Source organism: Castor canadensis, chromosome 16, assembly GCF_047511655.1.
Source record: "Castor canadensis chromosome 16, mCasCan1.hap1v2, whole genome shotgun sequence".
NCBI lineage: Eukaryota > Metazoa > Chordata > Mammalia > Rodentia > Castoridae > Castor > Castor canadensis.
Window position 1 is genome coordinate 26663867 of NC_133401.1, and position 18366 is coordinate 26682232.

General features: G+C 42.8%; 1 protein-coding gene across 1 annotated transcript in view; it reads left to right on the forward strand.

Moving 5' to 3' along the window:
- The window catches only part of LOC141410450 (leukocyte immunoglobulin-like receptor subfamily A member 5), a 71693-nt gene that overhangs the window by 48548 nt on the left and 4779 nt on the right, over window positions 1-18366 (forward strand). The window lies entirely within an intron of this gene.

An 18366-nucleotide genomic window follows, 5' to 3' on the forward strand; every position in this document is an offset into this window, starting at 1 on the left:
ATCACCTGAATAGATCTATAACACAAAATGAAATTGTAGCAGCAATCAAGAGTCTCCCCAAAAAGAAAATCCAGGATCTGATGGATTCTCTGCTGAATTCTATCAGACCTTTAAAGAAGAACTGATACCAACCCTCCTTAAACTGTTCCACGAAATAGAAAGGGAAGGAAACTGCCTAACACATTTTATGAAGCCAGTACTACATTTATCCCAAAACCAGGCAAAGACACCTCCAAAAAGGAGAACTAAGGCCCATCTACTGAATGAACATTGATGCAAAAGTCCTCAACAAAATAGTGGGAACACATCAACAACCCATCAAAAATGTTATTCAGCACGACAAAGTAGGCTTCATCCTAGGAATGCTGGAGTGGTTCAACATATGAAAATCCATAAACGTAATAAATAACATTAACAGAAGCAAAGACAAAAACCACATGATCATCTCTTTAGATGCAGAAAAAGCCTTTGATAAGATCCAACATCATTTCATGATAAAAGCTCTAAGACAACTAGGAATAGAAGGAAAGTTCCTCAACATTATGAAAGCTATATATAACAAACTACAGCCAGCATTATACTCAATGGAGAAAAACTAAAACCATTCCCTCTAAAATCAGGAACCAGACAAGGTTGCCCACTATCTCCACTTCTATTCAACATAGTACTGGAATTCCCAGCCAGAGCAATTAGGCAAGAAGAAGGAATAAAAGGAATACAAATAGGTAAAGAAACAGTCAAAATATCCCTATTTGCAGACGACATGATCCCACACCTTAAAGACCCAAAAAACTCTACTAAGAAGCTTCTAGACATCATCAATAGCTACAGCAAGGTAGCAGGATATAAAATCAACATAGAAAAATCATTAGCATTTCTATACACTAATAATGAACAAACTGAAAAAGAATGTATGAAAACAATCCCATTTACAATAGCCTCAAAAAGAATCAAATACCTAGATGTAAACCTAACAAAACATGTTCATGACCTCTATAAGGAAAACTATAAACTTCTGAAGAAATAGATTGAGGAAGACTATAGAAAGTGGAGAGATCTCGCATGCTCATGGATTGGTAGAATCAACATAGTAAAAATGTCTATACTCCCAAAAGTCATCTGCATGTTTAATGCAATTCCCATCAAAATTCCAATGACAATCATTAAAGAGATTGAAAAATCTACCGTTAAATTTATATGGAAAAACAAGAGGCCACAAATAGCCAAGGCAATACTCAGTCAAAAGAACAATGCTGGAGGTATCACGACACCTGACTTCAAACTATATTACAAAGCAGCAACAATAAAAACAACATGGTACTGGCACAAAAACAGACATGAAGACCAGAGGAACAGAATAGAGAACCCAGATATGAAGCCACACAACTATTACCAACTTGTCTTTGACAAAGGAGCTAAAAATATACAATGGAGAAATAGCAGCCTGTTCAACAAAAACTGCTGGGAAAACTGGTTAACAGCCTGCAGAAAACTGAAACTAGATCCATGTATATCACCCTATACGAATATTAACTCAAAATGGATCAAGGATATTAATATCAGAGCACAAACTCTAAAGTTGATACAGGAAACAGTAGGAAATACTCTGGAGTTAGTAGATATAGGAAAGAACTTTCTCAAGGAAACCGCAGCAGCACAGCAACTAAGAGATAGCATAGATAAATGGGAATTCAGTAAACGAAAAAGCTTCTGTTCATCAAAAGAAATGGTCTCTAAACTGAAGAGAACATCCACAGAGTCAGAGAAAATTTTTGCCATTTCACATCAGACAAATGACTGATAATCAGAATATATAAGGAACTTGAAAAACTAAATTCTCCCAAAACTAATGAACCAATAAACAAATGGGCAAGTGAACTAAACAGAACTTTTTCAAAAGATGAAATTCTAATGGCCAAAAGACACATGAAAAAATGCTCACCATCTCTAGCAATAACGGAAATGCAAATTAAAACCACACGAAGATTCCACCTCACCCCTTAGAATACCCATCAGTAGCAATACCGCGAACAACAGGTGATGGTGAGGATTCGGGGGAAAAGGAACCCTCTTACACTGTTGGTGGGAATGCAAACTAGTAGAACCACTCTGAAAAACAATTTGGAGGCTACTTAAGAAGCTAAGCATTGATCTACCATTTGACCCAGCCATACCACACTTGGGGATATACCCAAAAGATTGTGACACAGGTTACTCCAGAGGCACCTGCACACCCATGTTTATTGCAGCACTATTCACAATAGCCAAGTTATGGAAACAGCCAAGATGCCACACCACTGATGAATGAATTAAGAAAATGTGGTATCTATACACAGTGGAATTTTATACAGCCATGAAGAAGAATGAAATGTTATCATTCGCTGGTAAATGGATGGAATTAGATAACATCATTCTGAGTGAGGTTAGCCTGGCCCAAAAGACCAAAAATCGTATGTTCTCCCTCATATGTGGACATTAGATCAAGGGCAAACACAACAAGGGGATTGGACTTTGAGCACATGATAGAAGTGACAGCACACAAGTAAGGGGTGAGGATAGGTAAAACACCTAAAAAATTAGCTAGCATTTGTTGCCCTTAACTCAGACAAACTAAAGCAGATACCTTAAAAGCAACTGAAGCCAATAGGAAAAGGGGACCAGGAACTAGAGAAAAGGTTAGATTCAAAAGAACTAACCTAGAAGGTAAAATACATGCACAGGAAATTAATGGGAGTCAACTCCCTGTATAGCTATCCTTATCTCAACTAGCAAAAACACTTGTTCCTTCCTATTATTGCATATAATCTCTCTTCAACAAAATTAGAGATAAGGGCAAAATAGTTTCTGCCTGGTATTGAGGGGGTGGTGGGGAGAGGGAGAGGGTGGAGTGGGTGGTAAGGGAGAGGGTGGGGGCAAGGGGGAGAAATGACCCAAGAAATGTATGCACATATGAATAATTTAAAAAAAAAGAAAAAATATTGATAGGACCAGGTGGTAAAATGGGGCAGGAAGTACTTCAATATTACCCCTCTTTCCCTTCTTCTAGTCACATATTATAAATATGTGAAATGTGTATATGTTAATTACCTTGATTTAATCTTTGTAAAATGTATGCATGTATCATAACATCACATTTTACCCCATAAATGTGTGAAACTATTTGTTAATTAAACACAAAGCAAAAACTTATACTAAAATGTTGCAAAAACAAAAAATCAGCACTTTCATCTCCTAAAACATTTATCATTACTTTGTGATGTGAACCTCCAAAATCCTCCCTTCTACTCCTTTATACAATACCTAATAAAGTACTGTGAACAGGCATTACCTGTTCTGTAGTAAGCCCTAGAGATGACTCCCTCTATGCAACTGATTTGAAGTTTGTCATTGTATGTCTTTTTTCATAGATTGTAAACGTGTGTTTCTTCTTACATAATACACATTTTCCATCTTAACCATAAATATTATGGTTTATAATAAGCATATAAATAAGCAATAAAACATATCCATTTCTGGGCTCCCTGATGGCAATTGCTGACAGACTCCAGATCACCAACCTCCTCATGGCAGCAAATGTATTGGTAAGGTTAGTTAGCTAAAGCATAGGTCACTAATGAATACACAGACCACATTTACAATGATTGAACTCTAAATAATCCTTTTAAGGCATAAATCTTCATCAGGTACATGGCCACCGATGGCTACACAGGTGTGACTGTGGGTGTTTTTGTTTGTTTGTTATGCCCTTGACTGTAAAAGCCTCTATTTTGTATGGAGAGGGTCCCTGTAGGAAATCAAGATGGGTCCCGGGACATGTACCCCTCAGATCTTAGCTCTCAGCTCCAGGACACTGCAGGCATCTCCAACATCTGCTGGTGAGAACTGGTGTTTTCTATCCCCACTTCCTAAGGATAGTCTTTTGTCCATGGAGTGAAAGAAACTGGGTAGCTGGGCACACACTGCCTACACTCAGGTACTGTGTCCAGACTTATCTCAGGGAATGCTTCTCTGTGACAGATTTGCCCTTGAAGCTGGAGTAGGTCCTCTCCTTAAGGCCCTGAGACTTTGGGGACTCCTGATAGAACAGGGCATGGATGCAATTTGGGGTCCCTCCCAGATTAGGTTGCCCACTCCACTGCTGCAAATATCACAAGCCATAGAACCATGAGAGTTTGGGTCATAGTGTCTGCCCCCATTGCCTCTGTATGTGCTGGTAGATGAGAACAGAGTGTCCAGCAGGATGGACAGATACAGGATATAGCCACTGAAACCAGGCTTTCCCTGTCATGTGGATGTTACATCACCAGCCTCACAGGAAAATGAACTGCCCTCCACAGGTGGCTGGCTCTCATTTCCCCAGGACACTGTGGTTAAGGTGGGTACCAAGCTACCTAAGATAAAAATAGGATCTTCATTGACCACAACCTCTGAGTGCTTGATCTCTCCTCATCTCACTGAGGGTCAGGACATAGAATCAATTAGACATTGTGCTTACCTGAGCTGGCCTTGGCAACTGAGAATAACTGAGAATGTATCTTCCATCATAGAGTCTCCCATGGGGTCTCCTTCACTCCCTGAGCCTGTCCTTCTGCATAGCATTGTTGGATCCTTCCATGGCCAGATGTCTCCCCAGCCCTGGAAATCCTGCAGGGAAGATGCAGGTTCCTGCTGCAGGGGGACACAGAGCTGCAGAGACAAAGTTAACACCTGAGAGTGCAGATCACAGGAGCTTCATCATGGAGATGAGCAGAGGAGATGCAGGGAATAAGGAAGATACCATGAATATCCTCTCACCCTGGAGTGCAGTTTTCTTTATTCCAAACATTCTTTCCCTGGACTTCCCTTTTTGTCCTACAGAGGCACCACCTGTACCTCCACACCACACTTGACTGACTCCAGCCTCTGCAGTGTCCCTACTTCCTCCCTCAGAACTCTCCTCCCTCTGTACACTGGCTTCATTCTCCAGGGTGATGATTAGGTTTCTTTCCAGTTTTGAGGGGAAATCTGAACTTTACTTAATTATGTACCTATCATCCACTATTTGTGTTTTCTTGAGAAGGAACTCCCCTTTTGGGAACACTCACAGGCTCAGACTCACTTCTAGATGAGTATCAGAGTTCAGTTAGTGTCAGTAGAACCTGTATTCTCTGAAGGAACAGGTGTGAATCCCTGCTCAACTGTATTTACTCTCATCACTTAGACACTGCTTAATGTTACAAATCCTACACACACAAGCAGGTTAGAAAATGACCTGACCACCATCCACATTGGAGATTTAGAAGTGAAGTTGTCTCTGTTTGCTGATGGCATGATCTAAATTATGGAAATCCTAGGAGACATCAAAGTAAGTGAAGTAAGCCAGGCTCAGAAACACAAGGGCCTTATCTTTTCTCTCCTATATGGAAGATAAATCCAAAGATAAACATATACACAAAAACAAGCATGATGATATTAAAACTCAGATGTAGAACATATGTGTAATAGTCGAACTACTTTATGGAACTCAGGGAAGGAGGGACAGTTAAAGAAAATGATAGAGCATCAATAATATTGCATAATATAAGATGTGAAGGTAGATGATATAAGGGTGTTTATGGAAAGCTGTTGAAAAATGGACAGTGGGATGTAAAGGGGTGAGGGAGAGCAATGGAAGAGTTTTACTAGACAAAAGTAAAGTACACCCACAGTGGGTGTACATTGAGACTCCCCTTTATCATCAAGTTAAATATTGATAACATAAGACATGGCTGTAAAATAGGCTGAGTGTATGTGGTACTATTAGAAGGGGGAAGATGAATGAAGGTGATTAAAGTGACGGTATCTGGTATATGGACTTCATATACTATTATGCAACAGAACTAAGAAACCTCTTTCAATTGCTTCATATGGTGCATGGAGGGGCTTGACAGGGAGAGAAAATTTGACAATGTAGCTAATGTACAATATAAGTCTAATCTGAATTGTCACTATGAATCCCACCCCATACTATGAATATATCCTAGTAAAAATTTATAAAGAAAATGATCTGAATGCAATCCACATCAGAGAAGAAGAACTAAGTTGTCTCTGTGGAGGACATAATCATAAACCCTAGCAGCTCCATCAACCCATTCAAAATTGCCTCTTGATATGCTTGGGCTTCAGCCTAGCCAATGAGGTGAAAGACCTCCACAGTGAAGACTATACAGCAATGAAAAAGAAACTGAAGACATTAGAATTGGGGGACAAGCCCCATGCTCATGGATTGGCAGAATTCTTGTTGTGAACATAGCTTAAAATAGCCATATTACTGAAAGCATTATGAGTGTACAGACTCAATGCAATCATAAAGAAAATTCCAAAGTCATTTTTCATTTTAATAGAGAAAAAAACTCCTGAAATCATTATGGAAACACAAGAAAACTTAAATAGTCAAAGGACTTCAGAGCCAAAAGAGCAATGCTGTGGGGGGGTGGAGGTGAAAATAATGTATATACATGTAAATAAATGCAAAAGTGATAAAAATTATAATTGAAAAGAGCAATGCTGGATGCATCACAATACCTGTCTTCAAATTATATTAAGAGCCACAGTAACACAAACAGCCTGGGACTGTCAAAAAACAAAACACAATTGGAAGAGAATAGAAAACCCAGAATTAAACCCACTAGTTCAGAGCCAAGGAAACTCATTCTTGCATAAAATAAATATATGGTAATGAATTTTTTTATAAATCTAAGACTTGTAAATGAACTCAGTTGAGTTGCATTAAACAAAATCAATACAAATATCAGTTTCCTTTCTACACATCCACAGCAAATTCTCCAAATGAAATCAGGATGACAATTTTATTTACAATTGCAACTGAAAACATAATACTTAAGAGCAATTTATCCAAGGAGAGACAGATGTGTACAGTGAAAACCATGAAATAAACTGAACATGGTACAAATGAATGGAGAGCAATTGGCAAGATAAATTGATACTCTATTTTATCAGTGGTACTGAGGTGAGAACTTAGGGCTTCTCACTTGCAAAATAGGTGATCTACCCTTGAGCCACACCTCCAGCTCTTTTTGCTCTGGCTGACAGGCATGTACCACCAAGCCTAGGTTTTTTTGTGAAATGGGGTCTCATAAACTTCAATCTGGCCTGGAATGGTGAGCATCCTTATCTCAGCTTCATGTACAGCTGTGATGACAGGCACATACCACTGATTCCAGCTATTGGTTAAGATTGGATATTACTATTCACCCAGGCTGGTCTCAAACTGAGATGCTACCTGTTTTGTTACACAGGAACAAAAAATCCAATCCAATATTTGCAAGGAATCACCAAAGACCCATAGTAGTCAAAAGCAATCAATAAAAGACAAAAAACTGGGGTTGTCCCCCTACTTGACTTCAATGGCAGGGAAAACCAAATTTAACTGGTGTAAAATCAGACTTAGTCAGTGGAGCAAAATAGAGAGTCCAGAATAAATCCATGCAGTTATGGTCGATTGGTTTGGGACAAAATCCCCAAGATCACACAGTGGGCAACACAATCCTTCAATAAATGATGCTGGGAAAACTGGGTACTGATTTGCAGAAGGGTGGATGTGGACATTGTTGTATTCTCATATAACACACGTTATCACAAGACAGAGTCAAGGGTTAAATGCAGGATGTGAAGCAACAAAGCTATGCAGAAAGCACAGGAGACCCTGCATGACTTCAGCCTGGGGCCTCAAAGCACAGGCAGCAGAAGCAAAATAGACAAATAGGGTTACACGAAAGTAATACACTCTGCAGAGTAAGGGAAGCAGCCAAGAGCAAAGAGACAGTCCATAGAGTGACAGAAAAAAATTGTAAACCTTTATGTACAAAAGGATGAGTCCTCAAAATTCATAAAGAACTCAGACATCTCAAACAAGTAAAACTGTGGAAAGAACCTGAACAGACATTATTCAAGACGAGGCAATGGGCCAGGCCTGCATGGCTCATGCCTGTAATCCTAGCTACTGGGAAGGCTGAGGTCAAGAGGATCAGGGTTTGAGACCAGAGTAAAATGCTCATAAGACTCTGTCTTCAACAGAAAAAAAGAAGAATGGTCATGCACACCTGACATCCCAGATATTGTGGGAAGCTTAAAATAGAGAATCATGTCCTGACTGGTCTAGGGAAAAAGTGAGAACCTATCTCCAAAATAACCAGAGCAGAATGGGCTGGAGACATGCCTTGAGTGTAGAACACCTGTGTCACAAGCGTCAAGCACTGAGTTCAACCTTAGAACTGAAAAATGAATAAAATAAATAAATGAATGAATAAACAAATGAAAAACCAGAAGATACACAAATGCCAATGGAAACATGGAAAAAGTGCAGACAGAAAGATTTGCTTGATTAATTGATATGAAAAGTTTTTACTCATTCTGTTAGTTGTTGAAATATATTGATTGAGTTTTGAACAATAAATGAACCATGCCTTAAATCCACAAAAACAAAAACTCCAGTGTGGTACTGATGTGCTGTCTTTGTGATATAGGGATGAATCTTATTGGTGATATTTGTTTATGGAGTGACTTTGTTTAGGGACAACTTTCCAAGCTTTTAGTTTGTTTGCCAAGGTTATGATTATCAGGTTTTTCGTTGCCTCTTGAAATGCATTTGAGTACATTTCCTCTTCTCTACTCTCAGGGGAAGTTTGGGGTGTGTCCATACACATGCATAGTTGCTTTTCTGTTTTATAAGTGGACAAATGTTACAAGAAATCCCCAGTGACGCTCCCTAGACTGGAGTTAACATGGGAAAGGTTCCTATCAGCAAGTCAACCTACACCATGTGCCACAGAACAAATTTGAATTATGTGTAGGAGGTGGTCCTGTAAGATTTCAATGAAGGTGGAAAGTTTTTATTCCCACTCTTTTTACTATACTTTTACTGAGTTTAGATACTTTTAGATACATGAGTACTTATCACTGTGTTACAACTGCTTGCAGTGTTCAAGACAGTGACACCTACTTGGGCTTTCAGCCCAGGAGCTGTAGGCTACACCGGGTGGCCCTGGTGGACAGTGAGCTGGGCCTTCTGGTTCTTGTAAGTAACTCCATAACCTTCACACAATGACAAAACAGACTAAAGTCACAGGTATTTGAGGCACAGAAAACAATTCAAACATTGTACTTATTCTTATGTTCATTTTGTAAAGTATATATTGAAAAATTTCCCATCATTGACATTTTCAATCTGCACATGAAATATTCATAATGCTCTGTTCTTCATGTGAATATGTGCTCTCTCCTGTGTGGTTCTGTGTTGCTCCTTTGTGGAAATGTCACCTGCTCTCTCTCTCTTTCTAGGTGGCTAAGATTTACAAATGTTACTAGTGTTTAAAGAATGAACTATTTGGGGTGTTATTTATATTCATCCATTTTTGTATTATCCTCATTAGTAACTATGCTTATCATATTATGTCTTCCTTGTGCCTTCATTTGAAATACATTTTTATTTTGCTGTCTATTTTCTCAGTATGATAGTCATTGGTTTACAAAGCTTTTTCTCCATTTTAGAGCTGGCCCACTAGTATAATAAACCTTCCTTTCCTCCAACCACCTGGGTTTGAGTCTTATTCTCGCTGGTCAGTCATCCAGTCTGTAATGTTTTCTGCAACATTTTGGAGGCTGCAGTGAGATTAGACTTCTATGCACCGTTGGGCAGCGGGTGTCCACTCCCTGGCCCTGTATCCTCTGGAGGTTCCTGGAACCAGAAAGTGCACACCCTGATGTGATTCCAGGGCCTCCTTCCAGATGACTGAACGAAGCTGTGGAATCAAGGACCAGGTCCTTGGACTAGTGGAGTGACATGGTGACCTGCAACAGATGTGTGGACCAGGTAGGAACCTCAGAGTTAGTATAGGAGCCTGTGTGGATTTATCCCCACAGGGGACCAGCTGAGCCCTGCTTTGATTCCAGGGTAATACGTCCCCTTTCTTTGGGACTGATGTGATTCTGGTCAACTAGATTTAGGGATTGATGTGATTCCAGTCATCTGGGTTTAAGGTCTTTCAGGATTTTAGGGGAAATAAATAGGGACTTATTGTTTTAAACTTTGAGTGAATGGTGTGTGAGTGAGCAGCTTGATTCCCTGGCATTTCAAGCTCTAACTTGTGGATCCAGGGCTGGGCACCCTTAAGGTCCCTTGAAGGCTATGGAGTTCAAGTCAGCTTGATCTGAGTCACTGTGGTTTTCATATGGTCTATGGTATGATTGGACTTGCATCAAGTCATAAATCACCCTGTTGGGATGAACCCACCCTGGCTAAGTCACACAGCTCCATTGTCTGAAGTTGCAGTCAGGTCAGCATCTGTGTGCCCTCACTGAGAGGCACCCCCCTCCTTTGTCTATCTTGTGACATCGGCAATTATCAAGCACATGTAAATGAACATCCTGAAGGAGGATTGAGTGTCAGCACTAACTGAGCTCTCAACAATTAACACACAAAGGATGGACTTGCACTGATACATAGGATCTGGTCTGACTTCAAAGAAAAGGAATGTTACAGAAGTGTTATGAATGTGAAAAAAAGAGAAAAAAGAAAAAAAACACCTTTGACTGTTGTTGGTAAAAAAAACTGTTCCAAAAGGTTGGTGCTATAAGCATGGTCTGTTATTGAGACAGTCATGAGATGCTTGTGTTTCCCTTGTTAATGGCTGTTCAGATGATCAGATTATACATCCATCCTGGAGTACCTGTGCATCATGGGCTATGGATGCTGCAGAGGCAAGGGCAAAATACAAGGCTCTAAAAAGAAGACAGTTGGAGGGGAGCAGAAGCAAATGGGAAAGCAACGAGGAAGGGGAGGAGATGACAGATGTGGCCAAGCTGCTGCTCACTGCACCTCTAACAAATGGACTATTTCCTTGATGGAGGAGCAGATTCATATTATGGACCTAAAGGGAAACATAAAGGTGGTGTACCCATCCAAGGTGGACTTGGCTTCTGCTCCTCCCCATGTGACTATGGTTCACTGATGAGCCCAGCTATGTGTCAGTACCAAAAGCTGTGTCACACGTTTTTTAGAGCTCATGGATGATGCTGCTAAGTTATTCAGTACTTTGCAGCTTGGTGTTTTTAAGATGTCTGGGCTCTTTGTTCTGCCTTTCTAGGTTGTTGTTAGGTAATGCTGTGTTCTTATTACAATACTACTCTGATCTCACTGGTTTCCATAAAATTAAAAGAAACAAGGTGTCTTAAAGAGAGCTTCTGCCAAAACCAATTGATAATTATTAAATAGATCAGGACTCCAAAACAAAGGGGAGCATTCATCCTAAGGTAAACTCAACTACCCCTGGATACAAGTTAAAGCAGTAAGGACTCTCAATCTGACCAAATATTTACCAGAAGAGGAGGGGGAACCCTTCCACTCCTGTGAGGAAGTTTTAGACAAGGTCTTCTTTTCCAGCCCAACATAGCAGACAATGCTAGTCCCAATGCTGACCTGGAGCTCTTCACTGATGAAAGCCAGAGCTTACAAGAAGGATACCAGACTGGGTATGCAGTGACCACCACCACAATAGATGTGAAACATGGACAGCTGTCAGACCATTGGTTGGCTCAACAGACAGAGTTATATGTCCTTATCCGGGCCCTCACTGTAGCAGAAGGGAAGAGAGCAAATATCAACACTGACTAATGTTATGCCCTTGCTACCTTACATATGCATGGGGCCATGGGGTCCCATGGGGTGACCATGGGGTCAGAGTACAGCCCACAAGAAGGGAACAGGCCCATAAAACAGGGGCTAAAGAAAACTCAGAAAGCTGGTTCATCACCACAGAGGGAATGATCCTAATACCAGAAAAGGTGACTGTTCAGGCTTGGTAAGCCTGGCACACTACATCACCCATTTGAGCAAAACCTCCCTACAATGACTGTTACAAAAATATCTGGTCATTCCTTGATTGGCGACTCTAACTCAGTTGGCCAGCCAGGAAGCCTTGTCTGTGTTGTGCCCAACACAACCCAGGATAGGGGTCTAAGCCCCCACTACTCATCCAGAAGTGGGGAATCTACCCATTCCAACACCTGGAAATGGACTTCCCTGAGATTTAGCCAATAAAAATTATTGTTTGCACATGTTTCTTTCCTGTGTTCCCTTTGAAAATGGTAATGCCTCATGCCAATTTTCCCAAAGTAACCTGGGTGATACCTATGTGCCAGAAAAGGAGGGAAAACTCTTCCACTCCAGGGAGGAGAATGTAGAGAAAGTCTTCTACAGGATAAAAACAGGGTCCCTGGGTAGTCCCCCTGGCAGGCCCATTTACTGTGCTTCTCCTACTACTGTTCATAGGGCCTTGTGTGGTAAGCCTCCTCACTAGTTTCATTCACAACCAGATGAATGACATTAAATTACAGTTAGTCAGACAGTACCAAAGATTGCCCCTAGATGACTTCCCCAAAATGGCCATAAGGGATTATGATGGAAAAGAGGAGGGAATAATAAGGAAACCTGGAGAAAGATCAAGGGCAGGGAGAATATCAAAGAGTAAAGACCTTCCCCCCTGTCAGCACTCCTGCTTCCAGGTTTCCCATTAGAAATTGTGGACCACCTTCATCCACAGCTGTGCTGACATGACATATTGTAACCTTGAACAGCTAACTGCCAAGTCTGCTTCTGTACTCCCTGCTTGATTGCTGCTGCTTTTCTCAGTATAAAAACCTCAACCACCCTGAGCTTGGGGCCTGTGCCATTTTGGAGATATCCAGGTACTGGCACTCTACATAATAAACCTTCCTTTCCTCCAACCACCTGGATTTGAGTCTTATTCTCACTGGTCAGTCATACTGTCTGTTATGTTTTCTGCAACAGATTTATTTCCAAAATGTGAGGATATCAGTTGTATCTGACTATAGAATCAGAATCAGATGAGCTCCACACGTTCCCAGAGGCTCCTCATGGTATGTGAGGTGTCCATGGAGGCTGGATCATCAGTCAGTGTCCACAGGGTCGATCCCGTGTCCTCTGAGGGCCCAGAATGGAGGGAGGGGTCAGGGTCTTCCTGGGCTGGTGGAGGCCAGAGCAGTGACTTCAGTGGTCTCAAAAAGGCTCCTCTGACTGGGAAGAAGTAGGTATAGTTCTCCCGTCACAGTGTCACACTTCACATTTGGGCATAGGTCACATCCTGGAGACCCTCAGATGCAGCAGCCTAGAGTGGAGATGGTGAGAGGGAAGCTGCACACTTGGCGTTGAGGCACACAATTGCTAGAGGCCTGGAGAGGAAAGGACTCACCTGGCAGTACAACTTGTCTGTCTGTCCCCTCCTGTATGCCTGTCCTTCCTGTCCAAGAATTCCCTGGACAGTGGGGAAGAATTAGCAACCCCTCCTGTCCCAAATCTGGAGTGGTTCACCTGGGCATAAATTGCTCCCTATGGGTCTTCCTCAGGTTTTCCCTGCAGCAGGGAGACAGAGAGACAGAGACAGATCCTCCTGGTTCCACCTGGATCTCCTCAGCCAGTTTTCCCCATGAGGACCACAGTGATCCTTTCAAAACTTTAATCAGATTATGTCATTCCAGATAGAGTCTTCAGGGGCTTCCTATGGCTTTGGAAGTCTGGCATCTTCCTTTGTGCAGTCCTGATCTCTCACACTAACACTTTGACCTTTGCTCACTTGATAACAGTCACAAGATCCATCTCCTGAAAGAGTTTGTGCTTACCTCAGGCCCTTTGCATTTGGTTTTCTATTGTACTTCCCAAGGGTGGCCCCTGTCCCAAGTGTGGAGGAGAGACCTGGGAAAAAAGGAGACACTTACTTGCCTGAGCTGGAGTCCAGGTACTCAGAATCAGCCCTGGAAGAGAGTTCCCTGTGAGACCATTGACCCTGAACCTAGAGCAGGTAATTTCCTCTCCAGAGCCTCCTGAGAAACTTGGTTGTACTGATGATCCAGAGCCTGACGGTGTGGTGGTCTCCTTACAGACTAGGAGACTCCCTCCCTCACTTCCCATCTTATAAAAGCACATCAAGACTGTGAGAATGGCAGTCATGGTGTCTGCTCCAAATGACCTCAGCTGTGCAACTGATGAGGCCACAGTATCCAGCAGCACAGACAGATACCCAGGGTGTAGCCATAAAGGCCTGGATCCTCTCATGTATGTGGATGTCAGATCAGCAGCTCCACTCAAAGGGCACTTGCCCTGGCCGGGTGTCTGGTTTTCATTTTCTAGTGCTATGGCTGGGTGCAGTGTTTCAGATAGAATTGATGTCTCTTCTGACTCTTGGCTGCTTTGAGCTAGCCTGAACCCCTTCATGGCCAAGAATTACTAAATATTGTTGAGTATTTCCATAGCAATACTGAGTGAAGAAGATCCAAAGAGCTAACTGCACATGTCAGATTAGTAAGAAATCCATAAATGTCTTGTACATTAGATTTCTATTTCTGCTGAAATAGTGTCTTAGAACAACTCATATTCTTTATCATATAGTTCTGCAGGTTTGAAGTGTAAAGTGAGTGCTGGGGTTGAAATAGGTTTCCTTCAGAGTTGTTTCAATTGTGGGCCCAGGTAGGACTCTGCTCACTCACTTCTTCAAACTCCTGCAGGCTGTGCATCCTCCCAACTCACAGAGTAAACACACTGCTTCCACCTCTGCTCCACCTTCTCACCTCTTTCTCTGATGTTGATCCCCTGCCTCCCTCTTTCACTTCCAAGGACGTTTTTATTCCGTTGAGGCCACATGGGCAATCTTCCTTCCAAATCCTTAACTTAACCTCATTTGCAAAGCTGTTTTCTGCCAAGTAAAGCAACATGGTCATGGGTTCTGGCATGAGCATGTGGACATGGTTGTGCTTGACACAAATGAAGTCTTTCTGTCCCATAGTGCTAGGATTTCCACTTTATTCACAAGTTTCTCTGGGCATCACAGTCCCCCTGACAACATAAGCTGACAGGTCTCCTCCCAGAGGAGGAGAGGCTGTGCATACCATACATAGCATTTGTACCTCCGCCAAGGATCTGGTCGCAGGGCCCAAGTTGAAGTTTGCCTGAGAAAACCTAACCTGGGACTGCCTGCCAGGTAGCTGGGGGAGGTCACAACCAATCCCCATTGCACAGAACAAATCTCTCCAAGTGGCACCGATGGGTCAGGTCCACTCAAGGTGTCAGGACATGGCTCTGCTGGGTCCTCGATGATGGCTTTCTGGACAGCCCTGGAGAAAAGAAAACAAGGGACTGAGTGACCATATCCTACCAAGTATTTTCCCCTCTCCTCCTGTCCTGCAGGTCTCACTGTCTCTCACGCTCTGGGTCTCTGTGTCAAGGTTGCTAGGGCCCAATGGCAATATGATTAATGGCAAGTTTTGAGGCCTCAAGTAAGTGGTAATTAGGAAAAGATGGGGCTTCCTCACGTGAGACCTGGAGCTCCAGGAGGTCACTGAGCTCTGACCTTCCAGCAGGATTGCAATAGTAACTCAAATATCATCATACATGGTGCTCGGTCATGGATGAGCCTTGTTGCCAGGCGCCAGTGAGGTCTGTGTGCCCTCGATCAAAGATTCCTGGTTTAATAAGATGGTATTTCTGGGCCTCAGGATTCCCTGACACCAGATAGTTACAGAATTTGGCTCAGCCCAGACAGCAGATTTGGAGAGAGCCACTGCTAAAAAACCAGAGGCTGGGTCACAGGCTATCTCTCACTCACATCTCAGTCTTAGACCCAGTGGTCCTACAGAAACTTCCAGCATCTCCCTGCTTTTATCCATTGTAACTTTCCAAACTGAGGAGGAGAGATTTGGGGCAGCTGGAGAGTACTCATCTGACTGAACTCAGGTCCTGGAGCCCAGAATCATCCCTGGAAGAGTGTTCCTGTGAGACCTTTGACCCTGAAGCTTAAGCAGATCTTCTCCTCCCCAGATCCTCCTGAGAACCTTGGGTATAATGATGGCCCAGGGTCTGGAGAAGAGGTGGGCTCCTTCCAGACTAGGCTACCCCCTCACTCACTTCACTTTCATCAAAGTAGAGCAGCCTGTGAGGGAACGGGTCATGGTGTCTTCTCCAACTAACCACAGCCGTGCATCTGCTGAGACCTCACCATCCAGCAGCACAGACAGACACCTAGGGTCTGACGACTAGAACCTGGTTTTTCTCGCCTATGTGGTTGTCACATCTTCAATTTCACAGTAAGTTGAGCTGACCTGCCCATGGTCCTGGCTCTCATTTTCCACTGCTGTAGATGGGTTGAACACTAGAGTTCATTCTCAGAAACGAATGACATCTCCTCTGACTCTTGGCTGCTTTGAGTTGGCCTGAACACCTTCTTGTCCAAGAATCATCACATATTTGTTGTGTATTTGCATTGCACATCCGTGAATGAAGTAGAATCAAACAGTCCTCTGCAGATCTCAAATAAGTAAGGAAACCACAGATATCCTTTACATTAGCTTCCCTATGTCTGCTGTAACAAATAGTGTTACATAACTCAGATTATGTGATTGTTCTCCAGGTGTTAACTGCAAAGTGCTTTCTGGGCCCAGTCAAGTTTCTCTCAGGGCTGTGTCCTCTGCAGGCTGAGGGCAGACTCTGCTCCCTCACCTCTTCAAGTTCCTGTAGGCTGTGCAACCTGTGCCTCCTCATCCCTCCCATCTCACAAGGTGAACATGCTGTTTCCACCTCAGTTCCACCTTCTCACCTGGTTCTCTGATTATGAATCCCTTCAGCCCTCTTTGACTTACAAAGACCTTGCTATTATGTTGAGACTCATGGGTAATCTCTACTTCCAAGATTCTTAAGCAGCATATTTGGAAAACACCTTTCTGCCGAGTAAGTTAACACATTCTAGGTTCTAGGATGAGCATGTGGATATCATTGTGATTGACAGCAATCAGGTCTCTTTGTCCATGGTGCTGAGATTCCCTCTTTATCCTAATTTTGCTTCTGAACATAAGGTTCCCTGGTTACCATGTGGTCACAGGTCTTCCCAGGTGGTCACAGAGCCTGGTTCAGCCCAGAGGTTGGGTTTGTTATTTTTCACACCACACTTCTTTGGGAACTTCTTCAGTCAAAATCTCGTATGAGCCACTTCTCCGAGTATGGGCAGGAGATGAATACAATTTAGGGTTGGGTGTGTCAGTCAACACCTGTTCATCCTCTGGTTGCATGGTGACTCAGAGGCATATGTCCACTCAATCACTCAGGTGAAGCTCAACAGAAATACAGATGTCACTTCCACAAAGAAGATTGGATCTCTGTAGAAATGTCATAGTGTGGTTCTAAAATCTGAAGGTCTGTGCTGTGGATCTTCACATCCTCCTGGCACAGATGCTCAACACCATGGCCTACCTGCATCCTGTGGATCAGGCTTTGTGCAGCCTGGACCTGTTCCAAAGACTTCTCTTGTTTGTGGACCACCTGAGCCAGCTGCCTTTCAAGATTCTTAATGAGTGGGTTGAGATCACACATGCAAGGAGGCACAGGTTGTCCTTGAACTCGAGAAGAGGCCCACTAAGCTTTGGGATTTTAGTTCATTATATAAGTGTCCAAAGGAACATGTATGGCAAATCACAACATGCCTCAGGCATATGGACTCATAGAACACATATCAAACATCAAGAACCTGAATATTGATATATTTGTATCCCCCCTCAGGATCCCATTGTTTTTTCCAACTTTCTCTAATACCTGCTGCTTCCTGTGAGGTCCACCTCACGCATCATCACTGTGATGGACAGGAGGCATCCTCTACAATGGAGGAACTTGTGGCCTGCAGAGGATGGGTTGACAGAGACCTGCATAGGACAGTGGAGAAGCACTGCTGATTCTCAGCCCTTACACATAGTCCTGTGGAACACAGACTTCTACCAGACCCGTAGCTGCACCCAGGACCAGGAACTTGTGGATTTTCCCTAATAATGGAGCCTTGTCAGGAACAGAAGCTGGAGTTGGAATCAACAGTTAACTCCCACACCCAGTGTAGGTTTCAAGGTCCTCTGTCTTCTACCATACAGGAGATTTGCATAGAAACTTGGGGTCCTTCATAGGATGCTGACCCTCACAGTCCCTCCAGTAATGTGTAGTGACTGTTGTTTCACTGATCTGTAGGAAGCGGTATCTCCAGTTCCTCCCCAAGTCTTTCCTTACTTGTTGTCTGTGACTCCAAGTGAGAAAAAGCACAAGGTGCTAAGGGTGTTTGTGTCCATTCATCATCTCGGACCTGTGGCAAGATCCTGAGGTGTGTTCAGGGACCTCAGCCAAACCCCCACTAACCACCAACTTCTATACACTGCATACATCCAATCACAGAGGCACTGGGCTATCCAGGCTCTTTAGCAGAATAGAACAGTCAACAATGAACACTTCAGTGAAAAAATTCCACAGGTTTTGGAATGGTAGGTGGATTGATCCTGTACAGCAACAGT